The sequence below is a fragment of the Pinus tabuliformis genome, chromosome 2_2 (genome assembly GCF_031772625.1).
Source record: "Pinus tabuliformis cultivar Carrire ecotype Pingquan chromosome 2_2, CPIR1, whole genome shotgun sequence".
Taxonomy (NCBI): Eukaryota; Viridiplantae; Streptophyta; class Pinopsida; order Pinales; family Pinaceae; genus Pinus; species Pinus tabuliformis.
Genome location: NC_142300.1, coordinates 893,911,218 through 893,925,762, shown reverse-complemented (window position 1 = coordinate 893,925,762; position 14,545 = coordinate 893,911,218). Strand labels below are relative to the sequence as shown.

General features: G+C 38.6%; 2 pseudogenes; both read left to right on the top strand.

The window, feature by feature from the left end:
* The first annotated feature begins 4,678 nt into the window (after positions 1–4,678).
* LOC149195904 (mitogen-activated protein kinase kinase 9 pseudogene) lies at positions 4,679–5,904 on the top strand (annotated as a pseudogene).
* A 229-nt stretch (positions 5,905–6,133) lies between these two features.
* On the top strand, positions 6,134–6,832 carry LOC149195903 (F-box/kelch-repeat protein At5g26960 pseudogene; annotated as a pseudogene).
* The last annotated feature ends 7,713 nt before the right edge of the window (positions 6,833–14,545 follow it).

Sequence of the window (14,545 nt, the reverse complement as noted above, 5' to 3'; positions counted from 1 at the left end):
GTAGAGAGGCACAGGACCAAAGTAAAACTTTCCATTACTCATGGCTATTACTGTCAATTGTGATAGTCGCATGGGACTTGCCGGAGGACAGCCATTTTCCTCCAATTCAGACAGATTTAGCAGAAGCAACGAAGTTTTCTTCGCTATGGTCCGCAAAGGACACTGCGCCGGTTCAAGAAACTAAATTTTTTTAGGTATTGATGAAGATGAGCATTCATATGGCTATCAACTGAAAGCCACGGTTGTCACCAATCGTCTTTGAGCAGCTGTCTGGGTACATGGAGTTCAAGGCAGATTTCCACCATGTTTACATATGGGTGCTAAAGGATCTGGATCAAAAGTGGTATGATCTTCCCTACTTGGCTATCGATGATGCCATTGTCAAAGTCCTTAAGCGATGGCCTGCCTATTGGCACACACCCTCAGATTTGGCCACCGTGACTAGTAATTCTGTAGAGAAGAAGAAAAAGGAAGCGACTCAACTGAAGGTGCAACAGTTGGCAGAAAAGAGGAAGAAGGACACTAAGGAGAAGGCTTGCGCAGAAGCAGAGCGTGCCACAAAGGAACAAGCAGAGTAGGAAGAGCGCGGCTCTGACAGAAGTCAAAAATATCCTTCACCCCACACAGAGGATGACAAACAGTCAAAATAGGGTGGTGGAGATCTGGAGAGAACTCCTTTTCACGTAAAGCGACATAGGGAAAAGGAAAAGGAGGGACAACGAAAAAATTGAAAATCCTCCAAGTCATCGCTAGATGCAATCACCTTGACAGAGGGTGACTTGGACGATATTGGAGATAAGGTGAGGGACATGATAGCAGAATTGCTGCAGCAATTTGAGCAGCAGTAGAAGCAAGCACTGGTCGCCATACAGATGGGTCTGTGTTAGCTGCAGATCCAAACAACTAGACTGCAGATAGGCGCAGGGCAGAGCGACGTGACATCAACTAGTTTGGCGTCGGGGACCACTAAAGCAGAAGAGTTGGTTCAATCCTTGGATCTTCGGGCAGTCGCGCTGTATGATGGAGCTTTGAGCACTGATGCGGAAGCTGACAAGGCTACTTTCAATGCTTTGAGGAATGTTGGCCTCAACTTGGCCGCACTCCCCAGTGAATTCCTTTACACACTGCAAGAAGATGTGATTACAGATATCAAGGCCCGAGAGCAACGCGTGCTGAGCATGATCGACGAGAAAAAATTCAACAACGAACATATATTCATTGAGAGGATAGAAGCGATAGAAGCATGGAAGAAGGTTCATGAGAAGAATGATTGAACCACAGCTGTGGTAGCTGAAGCATGCAGAACCGTTCCAGAACTACACATCCTAGAAGAAGCGCTGGTGGAGGCCAAGATTAGGAAGTTGGCTACAGATGTGCACGATGCAAGGACAAAGATGGCCAAGGTTCAATTTAAACTAAACCTTAAAATCACAGAGCTTGAGTTGAAGTCACAACCTTCAACTCCACCAGAGGTCAGAGAACGACACGAGGAAACTATAAAGGATGCAGTCGCAACAGTAGATGTCACGGTGGAAGATTGCATCGCGCTCTTTGAGCACTCTATGGAGGTCGTTACGACTCTGTAGGAGGATCCTAACCTGCAAAGGTTGAACACAGAGGTGCGAGAATTTCAGCAATAGTATGACGAAGAAAGAGCGATGGCACACACCGTCACTATATCACAACGATTGGCTAAGTTGCATGAAGAAAAACAGTTGCTCGAGGAGGTGGAGGCAGTGCAATGGAAAGAGGCGGTCCTCAAGGCCAGATTGGGGCCTTGGCTAGATGAGGCCTATGTTATCTCTACCACCATTGAGGAGAATTTGGCACACCTATAGAGGACACAGTAGAAGGTAAAGGAAGACAGCGCAGGACCAACAACTAAGCAGCTAGTGGAGCAGATCAAGGAGGAAGCCACGCAGAGCACAACTGAAGTAGCAGTGGCATAGGTTGAGTTGGGAGGTCTCTGTAGTAAGATCTCCACCCCAGAAGAGTGATTCAGGGGTGAGTCACGATATTTGTGCTGGGGGCTTGTTGGGACATGGTCCCCTACAGTCAATTGGGGAAAAAGCCCAAGTTTTAGGGCAGAAAGCCCAAGTTTTTGTTATGTAAAGTGTAAAGTCTCTACAAGTTGTGGTCACGAAGCACGTACATAGTAAGTTTCATAAAGGGATTTTTCCTTCTTTTATGTAAGTTGTGTTGGCTTGTATAGACCTACCCATGGTCCGCGAACCAAGGGATTATATAGCTGATGATTGATGTAATGGGTCATTAAGAAGTGAAGAGAGAAGAGTCTTAGAGTAGAAGAGAGGCTCTGTAGCCATGTGCGCAAAGGCCTAGAGTAGAGTCCGTAGCTAAGTGCGTGGACCCCTGTAGCTGAGTGCGCAGGGTAGTCTCGAGTCTGTAAGCAAAACTGAAGTATCAATAAAGAGATTATTATGGAAATATCTATGTTTTTTCCATTTACTTCTATTATGAATGAATGCATTTATGTTATGATGAATATTGGGTTTATGATTTAATATCGTATTGATGCACGATTCTACATAGTTTACATTGTTATATGAACACAAGTAATAATATTTGTTTATGTGAAGAATATCTTAATGCATGTTAAAGATATTAGACACTTAAGCTGATCTGAATAATAATAGAATTAGGAGTAATCATAGAGGCGCGTAAGTGGTTGATTCACCTATCTAAGGTCTGCAAAAGACAGTCGTAGACCTTCAGGAAGGTTTAGAGGATGGTAAGAGGGAGTTATATCGATAAGCCTTAAAGGCTTATCAACATGCACGAAGGTAGGTTAAGGGCATAAAACGACATCACAATCATCTTTGGGTGTAGAAACTTGGTTCCAACATCCGCCCATACTGCTTCAAGTGAGACTTCAGTCCACGTTCCGCGGATTGATGCCAAAAAGGCCAGTAGGTAGGGATTTGTTTGGAAAACTTAACTATGAACCTGGGTCAGGACCCACTAAGCCAACAATTTCTCATAAAAATCTTGTCTAACAAACTTTCCTTAATAAAATCCCGAGATTTTGGCATTTTTTATTACTATATTCGTGAAAGTAGATGAAATGAGTTTGTTTTTCATGCACATCAGCAGAGCATATAAATATATGAAATAGGTTCAATAACTGTTCAGCATGGTAAAATCCTAATTAATCCCTTGTTATATTGACCTGGGTGCACTGCCTATTGAGCAGGTAGCATAGATAAATGGTTTTGCATCAGCAATTATAGCTTTTGGTTTTGCCATTAAACACTTTTGCCTATGTATAATGATTGCAATTGATTCTTCAAGAACTAGGGTAAATAATATATACCTGACAACAGTACATTAAATGTTGTATAGGTGAGGATATATGCTCCCTATTTAACATATTCTTCCTTTATTATGAAGTTCACGACTCTTGGAACTTCATTCGATTCTGGAAATAAATGATCCACTTCTCTCTTTTTGTATATATGAGATTACTGGTAATTTCTCCATAGGTTATCAAATGGATTCGAGAGATTTGCATGAGATTGTTGGCAATTTATTTACAATTTATCAAATGGATTATTTGCAAGAGACTCAAGGAATGCTGCAAAGTCATAAAGAACACATACGTTGCAATAGGGCTTTTGTTCCCAATCTTGATGCAACAAAAATTGAAACTGACAGTCAAATTATAGCTCAAGTAGTAGAAATTAAAGTTGCAATAGGGGTTCCATTCCCAATATTGATGCAACAAAAACTGAAACTGACAATCAAATTATAGCTCAAGTAGCAGAAATTAAAGAATATGTGCTGGCAGTACAACAACAGTTGGATGAGGCACGAGACGAATGGAGGCAGCTCTGGAATTCTGCACTTAATCTTCGCAGAGTTGATCAGGCAATGGCCTCGGATTCAAGAACCTAAGCAAATTTGTCCAGAGGAGAGTTAAATGAGAAAGAAGAGTAGGAATATGTACATCAGTTCAATGAATAAATAAAATCTGTGAGTTAGGAAGATGAACTAGTTAGTATAGTTTTGGAGGATGTTGCTAGTCCTTATACACAACGCTAATTTAAAGGTATCTATCAAGATATTGTACACAATAATGTATATTTATTTTTATGTTTTACTAGAACTATACTATGATATAATATCCACTTTAGCATTTAGCTACAACATCTTCTAACATAGTTACTCATTTATATATATATGAATATGATATCGGTGGAAAATTTGGTCACTGGATATAATATATGAATTGAAATGGAATTATATCTCAATATACAGAGGCTTCTGAAATTTGTAATTACAAATGTTACTCTGTCTTCTAATTTGAATTTGTCATAGATTTTAGCTTTTGATAATGCATACTTCAATCTATCTATTGGACAACAAACAAAATTTTGCTTTCAAATATTTCCTAAAATTTACAGGTCAAATTGTCTCAGTGTTAAATCTCATGTATTGCTATAAACTTGAAAATGGTTCCATGATAAGTACCTCAAAAACGTCCATATATAAAATGATTAACCTGAAAAAGATTGTGAAGTTTTCTCTTCCAACTGATAAAACTTTCAGTGTACCCAATTACTCGAGTTCAAAATATCTAAGGTTTATACCTCCAACTTAATTTGAGATTTACATCGGATAAGTTACGTTCAATCTTGCTAAATGATCACAATATACATCCATGGATTTCCCTCATAATCCCAATTGCAAGGCTATAAACATCGATCTTGGAACCACTTACAGCTGTGTGGGTGTTTGGGATGGTTATCATGACATAGTGGATATCATTCCCAATGATCAGGGCAATTGGATTACTCCTTCCATGGTTGCCTTCACAGAAAATGAACGCCTCATCAGAGACCCTACCAAGAATCAAGTCGCTTTCAACCCTGCGAACACTATTTTTTATGCCAAGAGGTTGATTGGCAGGCATTTCTCCAATTCCTCTGTCCAAGCTAATAAGAGCCTTTGGCCCTTTTCTATTGTTTGTGAATCCAATCATAAGCTCTTGATCCAAGTAACTTTTAAGGGAGAAGAGAAAACCTTTGTGGCTGAGGAAATATCTTCAATGGTATTGCTTAATATGAAATAAATCACCCAAGCATACCTGGGTTGTCAAGTGAATAAAGCTATCATTATCGTTCCCGCTTATTATAACAATTCATAGAGGCAAGCCACTAAGTACCGAAAGCAAATAATGAGGGAAATGGATATTCTCCGAAGGGCGAATTCTCCACAAATTGTGCATTGTTATGGCATATTAGATCGAGGAGGAGAGATCTCTTTTTCGTTGGAGTACATGGACGGTGGTACCTTTGTGCATGTTCTTCAAGCCCACAAGAAAATATGAGAAAAATATTTGGTTGATTTTGCCAAGCAGGTTCTCAAGGGCTTGCATTACCTGCACCAGAACAAAATTTTCCACTGTGATATAAAACCCTCCAATTTGTTGATCAACAAGAGAAGAGAAGTCAAGATTTCTGATTTCAGTGTCAACATTGTGTTGGCTGACACTTTGGCCCAGTGAAATTCCTTCATGGGAACTTGTGTTTATATGAGTCCTGAAAGGTTCGATCTTGATGGGTACAGTGGAAAGTATGACGGATGATTTGCAGATATATGGAGTTTGGGGTTATCTTTCCTGGAATGTGCACTTGGAAGGTTCCCTTGTTTGTCTCTGGGGTAAACACCTGATTGGCCTACATTAATGGTGGCCATCTGTTTGGGTGACCCTCCATCAATGCCACCTGATGCATCGCCATAGTTTTAGTGTTTTATGAGATGTTTCCTTAAAAAGGATGCATTACTTCTCCATACTGCACATCAGCTGCTTTCACATCCCTTTTTGAAGAAGTATCAACAACAATCTTGTGACCTGTCTCCCTCATGCAGTCTTTACACCTATAGAATTTTTAATTCCTTTCTGTATTTTGAATATTGTAATTTAGGGCATTCATTTACTTGTAATGAATGTACACTCTCTTGGTCTCTGGAACTCTATTTTGTAAATCATTTTGCAATGCAACTGCAGTATTCTTTAGAGTACTTTGTCATCATGTTCGTTTTGTTTTTCCAGTGGTAAATTCAAATGTATTCCTTGGAAATCCTGTCATTTTCCCTTTCAAGTACTCCAATTATGCCTCTGAAAACGAAACGTTACTGTGTAATTTCTGGCAAGATTTATGTTGCTGGAGGCTCTATGAGGAGAGATTCTTGTAGGGAAGCCATTGTTCATGCAGAGGAATATGTTCCTTACCTTGATTTATGGAGACTCATTGCAAATATGCCTAGAAAGAGATATGGCTGCTTGGGTGCTGTTGTGGATGGGATTATTTATGTAATCAGAGGGCTTAAATTTGGTAAGAAGAATGGTTTCTCATTACATCCTTATGCTTATGTGGGATCTATCGATTCCTATGACCCCAAGACTAATACTTGGCACAAGACCAAGGCCCTACCAATGGGGGGTTGTGTGATTGCTTTAGCAATGATGGGATCATATATTTATATGTTGTCAAGTCATGCAGTTGAATTTTCTTTCTGGGGATATGATACCAGGAATGATTTATGGAGTCGGATTAAGCCTCCTCCTATTCCATCTCCTTTAAGGATGGATAATGTGCTAAAATTCTCTTTTGTTACAATGGGTACCTGTGTTTATGTTTTGCAAGTTGGAGGTTGCATTGATGATTTTCTTATGAGAAGCGGGAGGTGTGATAGAGGCCTGGCAGAAGGGTTGGTGTTGATCTATGTTACTAAGTTGCATGAATGGGCTAGAGGACCTGATTTTCCTCTTGTTAAGAATGGAGTTGTCTATGCTACGGTGGAGTGTTAGTTGATTCCATAAATCAGGGTTCATATTAACCATGGAACCTAATGCTTTCTCTTCAGTGCCAAGTTGAATATGTTGATTTCTTCTGTATTACCAGTTTGGAACTGTAACAAGATTCTCATACATGAGCTCTTTGAAGGATTCCCATTCTCTTCTCTAGGTTTCTTATGCATAATCTGAGTAATTTTCTCAATGAATCTGTAAGGAAATCTCTTCTGTGGCATTTCGATCTGATTTCACAAGGTTGGTTTTTTTTTCTTAGAACGAGTTCATAGGATAAGGACTTCCATCAAGCCTAAATGTTGTCACTGTATTTCCATGGAATTTTCATTGATAAGCCTCCATGGTCGTGGATCTGATACACTTTCCATCGTTGCTTCTTCCTCTGCATTGTATTTATGTTCTTACAATTGTAACTTTTTCCATTGACTTGGGTGCACTGCCTATTAAACAAATAGCATAGATAAAGGGTTTTGCATTAGCAGTTACATCTTTTGGTTTTGTCATTAAACACTTTTTCCTGTGTATAACGATTTCAATTGATTCTTCAAGAACTGGGGTAAATAATATACACGTCACAATAGTACATTAAATGTTGTATAGATGAGGATATATGCTCCCTATTTAACATATTCTTCCTTTATTATGAAGTTCACTGGATCTTGGAACTTCATTCGATTCTTGAAATAAACGATCCACTTCTCTCATTTTGTATATATGAGATTACCGGTAATTTCTCCATAGGTTATCAAATGGATTCGAGGTGTTTGCATGAGATTGCTGGAAATTTATTTACAGGTAATCAAATGGATTTGAGGTATTTGCAAGGTACTCAAAGAATGCTACAAAGTCATAAAGAACACATACGTTGCAATAGGACTCCTGTTCCGTGTGGTTTTAACTAAGATTATAGTGACCAATGGCCTATATCTTGGCAATTTTTTTTCTCTTTTCTTTTAAATTCCTACAAAATTACCTTATTTATTATATATAAGTCTGATTTTGGTATTATGTTTTCCCTTGAATATACCAAATAAGGATATTCATTGATTTACTAATACCAGTGGAAATTTGACAGTCGCCTACAGTTCCTTTATGAAATATTTTTGTAACTCATTATATTTTCGCATTCGACTATGTAATATAGTTACTTGAATTTTGTGAAAAATGATGAGCAAAGAAAAAAAATATGTCTCACCAAGCTCGAAATAACAAGCCTCACCAGGCTCAGTTAGATTTGTTTTAAGTACTGGGGGTTTTCGCAGTGCATTATATTAGATATCATTTTTTGAGATTCAATTGCGTTAAGTAAGTCATTCATCGATGACCATTTCCATGAGAGGTAGTCGTAACTGACTAATTTCTCATGACTTTTAAATAGTCCAACATTATATTAGATATCATTTTTTGGAATTCAACTCCGTTGAGTAAGTCATTTATCTATGAAAATTTACATGAGAAGTAGTCGTAACTGACTAATTTCTCATGATTTTTGAATAGTCCACTTAACACTAATTGCATCATGTAATGCTCACAGGGGTGAAGAAGTGGGATTGAAACTAGTGAAATAAATCACATAGCCTCAATCATCACTTCTTAAGCTTGCACCCAGTAACCAAGACTTCCCGAGAGGTCACCCATCCTAGATCACCTCTGGCTCAAGCGCGCTTAACTGTGGATTTTTCCCCAAAATCAAGCCCACTTAGCTTGCTACCCCATTTGCAAAAACTTAGCAAGTATTGTGCCTCATGAACCATTCAAGTAGAGTTCCCTTCACTCTTTTGAATTAAGTAGTGGGGGTTTTCAGAGTGCATTATATTAGATATCATTTTTTGGGATTCAACTGCATTAAGTAAGTCATTCATCTATGACCATTTCCATGAGAGGTAGTTGTAACTGACTAATTTCTCATGATTTTTGAATAGTCCACTTAACACTCATTGCATCGAGTGATGCTCATAGGGGTGAAGAAGTGGGATTGAAACTAGTGAAATAAATAGCATAGCATCAATCATCACTTCCGGGGCTTGCACTCGGTATCCAGGACTTCCCGAGAGGTCACCCATCCCAAATCACATCTGGCTCAAGCGTGCTTAACTATGGAGTTTTCCCCACAATCAAACCCACTTAGCTTGCTACCCCATTTGCAATACCTTAGCAAGTATTGTGCCTCATGAACCATTCAAGTAGAGTTCCCTTCACTCTTTTGAATTAAGTATTGGAGGTTTTCACAGTGCATTATATTAGATAATTCAACTGCGTTAAGTAATTCATTCATCTATGACCATTTCCATGAGAGGTAGTCATAGCTGACTAATTTCTCATGATTTTTGAATAGTCCACTTAGCACTCATTGCATTGGGTGATGCTCACAGGGGTGAGAAGTGGGATTGAAACTAGTGAAATAAATCACATAGTGTTAATCATCACTTTCGGGGCTTGCACCCGGTAACCAGGACTTCCTGAGAGGTCACCCATCCCAGATCGCCTTTGGCTCAAGTACACTTAACTGTGTAGTTTTCCCCACAATAAATCCCACTTAGCTTGTGATGTAAGCAGAAACAATGGATTTATAAAACCCAACAGTCACCCTGCTTTAACACACGTTTCCTCAATCTTATGATTTTTCCTTTTGGGACCGAAATGCTCTTGAAAATTCCCAAGGAAGTCTTTTTCCCCTATTTAAACAAATATAAGCATTATTACCGCGGATCGGGATCTAACCGATCGGATGGTCCAGATTCAATCGCAATATCGGCGGTTGGCAGACGCAAGGTATGCGCTATCGGCGCTTCCCCTTTTCTAAAGTTCTGATGCGATTATTGCTAATCGTTATTGGTGATCGGCTCTGCTCCCACTTAACGTTTTACCGCTCCCACTTCAGAACACCGATGCAATATGTCGGCGATCGGCAGTCACAAAGGTTCGGGGTTTAGACTTTAATGTAGGCCACTCCATTGTCACGATGCGATAATGTGTCTGGACCTGATAAGCCCCCAAAACTTCTGTGTATAATATTTCAGTTCTGCCTTATGAATCCGCTAAGTGTTTTTGCGTGATTTCTCTGTGTAAATGGAACTTCCACTTGCAGAACCAAACAACGCCGAAACTTGCCTTTAACACAGTGTTTTCTACCATCAAGTATGGAAATAGAACTTAATACGATTCAATCCCGAATACTCATAACACACATGCAAACAAATATAACCTCCATAGGTTTGATAAGGGAATCACACAGACAACAATATTTATTCACAAATTAACAAGATTACAGAGTCTCGGCCTTGGGCCTAATTACAACATTAAAGACCTCTGTTCACTTGGAAACCCGCACACAAATATTGGTTCTCACTCTACTACCTCTTCAATCCTCTCTCTCCTTTGTTCATTACATTTGCCTCCTTTTTATACATCGATTATTACTCGAACCATATCTAACAACAAAATATTTTTTTTAATAAATATAACAGCAAATCTCTAACTCCTAGCTCTATGCTAACAATCCTATCTTTGAATCTAAAATTAGACAACTTCTAACTTATTACAATAATGAAATACAACTAATTTCTTGAGAGATCCAACCCTCTCAGTAAAACTAGCTTTTGACCATTCAGTTAATGAATTCTAACTTGTTTAGCCACAACATGTGAAAAATCTTTCACACTGCTGGCTAAGTCCCGATGCTCCTGCATCAAACTCCCAGGGAAGAAAAGAATTGTCCTTAAGGCTTTCAAGACTTACTCCATACTTCCGCAACTCTGCTGTAGTCAACCAACTAGCATCCTCCACTAGTTTTCCTTTCCATTTGACTAGATATTGGAAATAAGTCTGCCCTCTGGTTCTCTTGGATACTCTTTGCTCCAAAATAGCTTCAACCTCTTTCTTAATTGCCTTTGGCATTTGTTCTTCCCAGTTCACAGTTTGAACTTCATCTCCTGTAGTTTCCTCCTGTAGCTCTATCTCTGCCTCTTTGTATGGATACAAATATGCAACATTAAAAATGGGTGATATTCCAATTCCTTCAGGTAATTCAATTTCATATGCATTAGTTGAAAACTTTCTTACAATTCTACATGGTCCTATCTTTTTCATTTTCAGTTTATTGTAAGTTTTAGCAGGAAATCTTTCTTTTCTTAGATACACCATCACTAGATCTCCCACTTGGAATTATTTCTCTCTTCTTTTCAAATCTACCCTCTGTTTGTATTTGTTGTTGCTTTCCTGTAATTTTCCTTTGACTTCTTCCTGTAGTTTCTGCATCTGTTCTGCAAACTCTTCAGCTTTTCCACTCCTGGTCTCCTGCTTTCCCAAATTCCTGAGCTCATACACACCTCTTGGGTGCATGAATCATTCTAGTACTCCGGTTTGGAGTATCATTACAAGCAAATTCAGCTTGAGCTAGTGCTAAATCCCACTATTTAGGATTTTGATATACTAAACATCTCAATATATTTCCCAAGCTCCTATTCACTACTTCGGTCTGTCCATCTGTTTGAGGATGATAGGCTGAACTAAAACTGAGTTTAGCTCCCAGTTTCTTCCAAAGAGTCCTCCAGAAATGCCCTACAAACTTGGTATCTCGGTCAAACACAATACTTACAGGTAACCCATGTAATATTACAATATTTGAAAAGAATAAATTAGGTATGTGTGTTGCATCACTAGTTTTCCTACAAGCAATGAAATGTTCCATCTTGGAAAATCTATCTACTACAACATAAATGGAATCATTCTCTCTCTGGGTTTTTGGTAATCCCAAAACAAAATCCATGCTAACTGCATCCCACAGTCAGTCTGGTATTGGCAATGGCTGATACAATCTTGCATTCTGACTCCTTCCTTTTGCATGCTGACATATCCTGCATTTCTCAACAAATCTCTTGACATCAGTCTGCATTTTTGGCCAATAATAAAAAGCATTCACCTGAGAAAAGGTTTTATCTTGTCCAAAGTGACCAGATAATCCTCCACTATGTTTCTCCTTTATTATGTTTTCCCTCATGGAACATTTGGGAATACATAACTTGTTCCTTTTAAACAATAGGCCTCCTTGAATGAGATAATCTAACCACTGACTCCTGTTATGAACTACTGGATTTTGAACTATTGCATAGATATCTTTGAAATCTACATCATCTTTGTACATTTCAATCATTTCCTCAAATCCTACAACACCCACTTTGAATTCTTGCACAATAAAACTTACTCTGCTCAATGCATCTGCTACTTTATTTGACTTACCACTCTTGTGTTTTATTACAAAAGTAAAGCTTTGCAAAAATTCTACCCACTTGGCATGTTTTTGATTCAACTTCGGCTGGTTATTGATGTCTCCATTTCTTCAAGGCTTGTACAATAGCATAAAAATCTTTGTCATAGGAAGAATATTTCCTCTTTGCTTCATTCAGTTTCTCACTGAAATATGCTATCAGTCTTTGTTCTTGGCTCTGAACTACTCCAACTGCAACTCCACTAGCATCTGTTTCAACCTGAAATACCTTTTCAAAATTGGGAAAAGATAAAATTGGTTCCTCTGTGATCTTCTTCTTCAGAAATTAAAAATTCCTGTCTGCTGCTTCTATCCACTTAAACGGCTAATTGATCTCCTTAATTGTTTCAAGAATAGGTGCACAAATCTGACTAAAACCTCTTATAAACTTTCTGTAAAAACTTGCAAGTCCATGGAAACTTCTTACCTCAAATATATTTCTAGGAATAGGCCAATTCCAAATTGCTTGGACCTTTTCTGGATCCATCTTCAATCCTTCTTTGGAAACTACAAATCCCAAGTAAATCAACTCTTCCTTCATGAAACTGCACTTCTTCATATTTATAAGTAGTTTCTCTTTCTGTAGAGTTCTTAAAACTAATTTAAGATGCTCTAAATGTTCTTCCTTACTTTTACTAAAAATTAGAATATCATCAAGGTACACAATAACAAACTTGCCTGCATAGTCCTTTAAGACTTCATTCATTAATTGCATGAATGTGATGGGTGCATTAGTGAGCCCAAGAGGCCTCACTAACCACTCATACAAACCACTATTCATTTTAAAGGCAGTCTTCCATTCATCGCCTTCCCGAATCCTTATTTGATGATATCCACTCTTCAAATCTATTTTAGTAAAATATTTGGATCCACTCAAACAATCCATTAAATCATCCATACATGGAAAAGGAAATCTGTAACTAATAGTGATCTTATTGATAGCTCTAGAATCTGTGCACATGCGCCATTCTCCTCCTTTCTTCGGACTGAGTACTATTGGTACAACACATGGACTAAGACTTTCCCTGACTAGCCCCTTATCCATCAGCTCCTGCACTTGCCTTTCAACTTCTGCATTTTCTTGAGGAGTTAATCTATACGCAGCTTTATTTGGTAAACTTGCCCCTGGTATTAGATCGATATGATGGCTAATACTCCTTATCGGTGGCAACGCATTTGGTAACTCATCCACAATGATATCAGCAAAATCATCTAACAGAACTTTAACTTCTTTAGGCAAATCATCCAAATTTTGTGGAAGTTAAAATTACCTTTGGTCTTCCCACAATGGCAAAATGCAACTCCTCGCTTTTCACTACCTCCTATAGTAACTCCTTTCCGCTTATCAGCATAGTGTTCCTTTGTCAACATCATTATTCAATGGCAACAATGTATGCTTAGTTCGATCCTTCTCCATGGTATAAGTATTCCTCCTCCCATCATGAATTGCTTTCCGATCAAACTGCCACGGTCTCCCCAATAATATATGACATACATCCATGGGCATTACATCACATAAAATCACATCTTTATACGTACCAATTTGTATCTCAACCTTGCATTGTTTTGTCACAATGACTTGATGTCCCTTCTGTAACCATGACACCTTGTAAGGAGTAGGGCGTATGGTTTTTGCTAGTTCGAGCTTGTCCACCATCTCTGTAGAAACTAGATTGTCAATGCTTCCACTATCAATTATTACTTTGCAACACTTACCTTTTGATTTACAGGTAGTTCTAAACAAATTCTTCCTCTGCACTGGCTCTTCAATCTCCTTCTCTGTCTTAAGCAAAGTCCTTCTTAATAACAAGGATTCTCCTTCTTCAGGGGGTTCTTCCTTCTCCATATGTTGAGGTGGTTCTGGATTTGCCTCAGCCACATTCACATTCCTCTGATTTGCTGGTTTATTATGAGGACAGTCCCATGAGATATGTCCCCACTCTCCACATGTGTAACACCGAACATCTCTTCCTCGGCCTCTTCCTCTGGGCGCGAATCTTCCTCTCTTCCACTCTCCGCTCTATGGTGGTCTACTGCTTGAGCTTCCTACTTCATGCTGATGTTGTTGTCCCCTAGTTCTGGTAGTCCCTTTGCCTCTGACTGAGCTTCTTCCTCTATTCCTTTGACTCTGTTTTCTCAATATCTTCTCCTCTGCCTTCAAACTTGCTTGATAGGCATCCTCAATAGTTTTCAGATTTAACAAGCTAATATCATCTTGTATATCATATCTTAAGCCATTTATATATCTAGCTACTTTCTCCAGGTCATCTTCTACATGTCCTGCTCTAATACTTAATCTATAAAATTCTTCTGCGTATTCCTTAACAGACATTCCCTTTTGCCTTAAATTTTGCATTTGTTTAAAAAGATTCAACTGATAATCTTTAGGCAAAAAATTGGCTTTCATTTTACTTACCATTTTGTCCCATTTCTTGATCTTAGGCTTT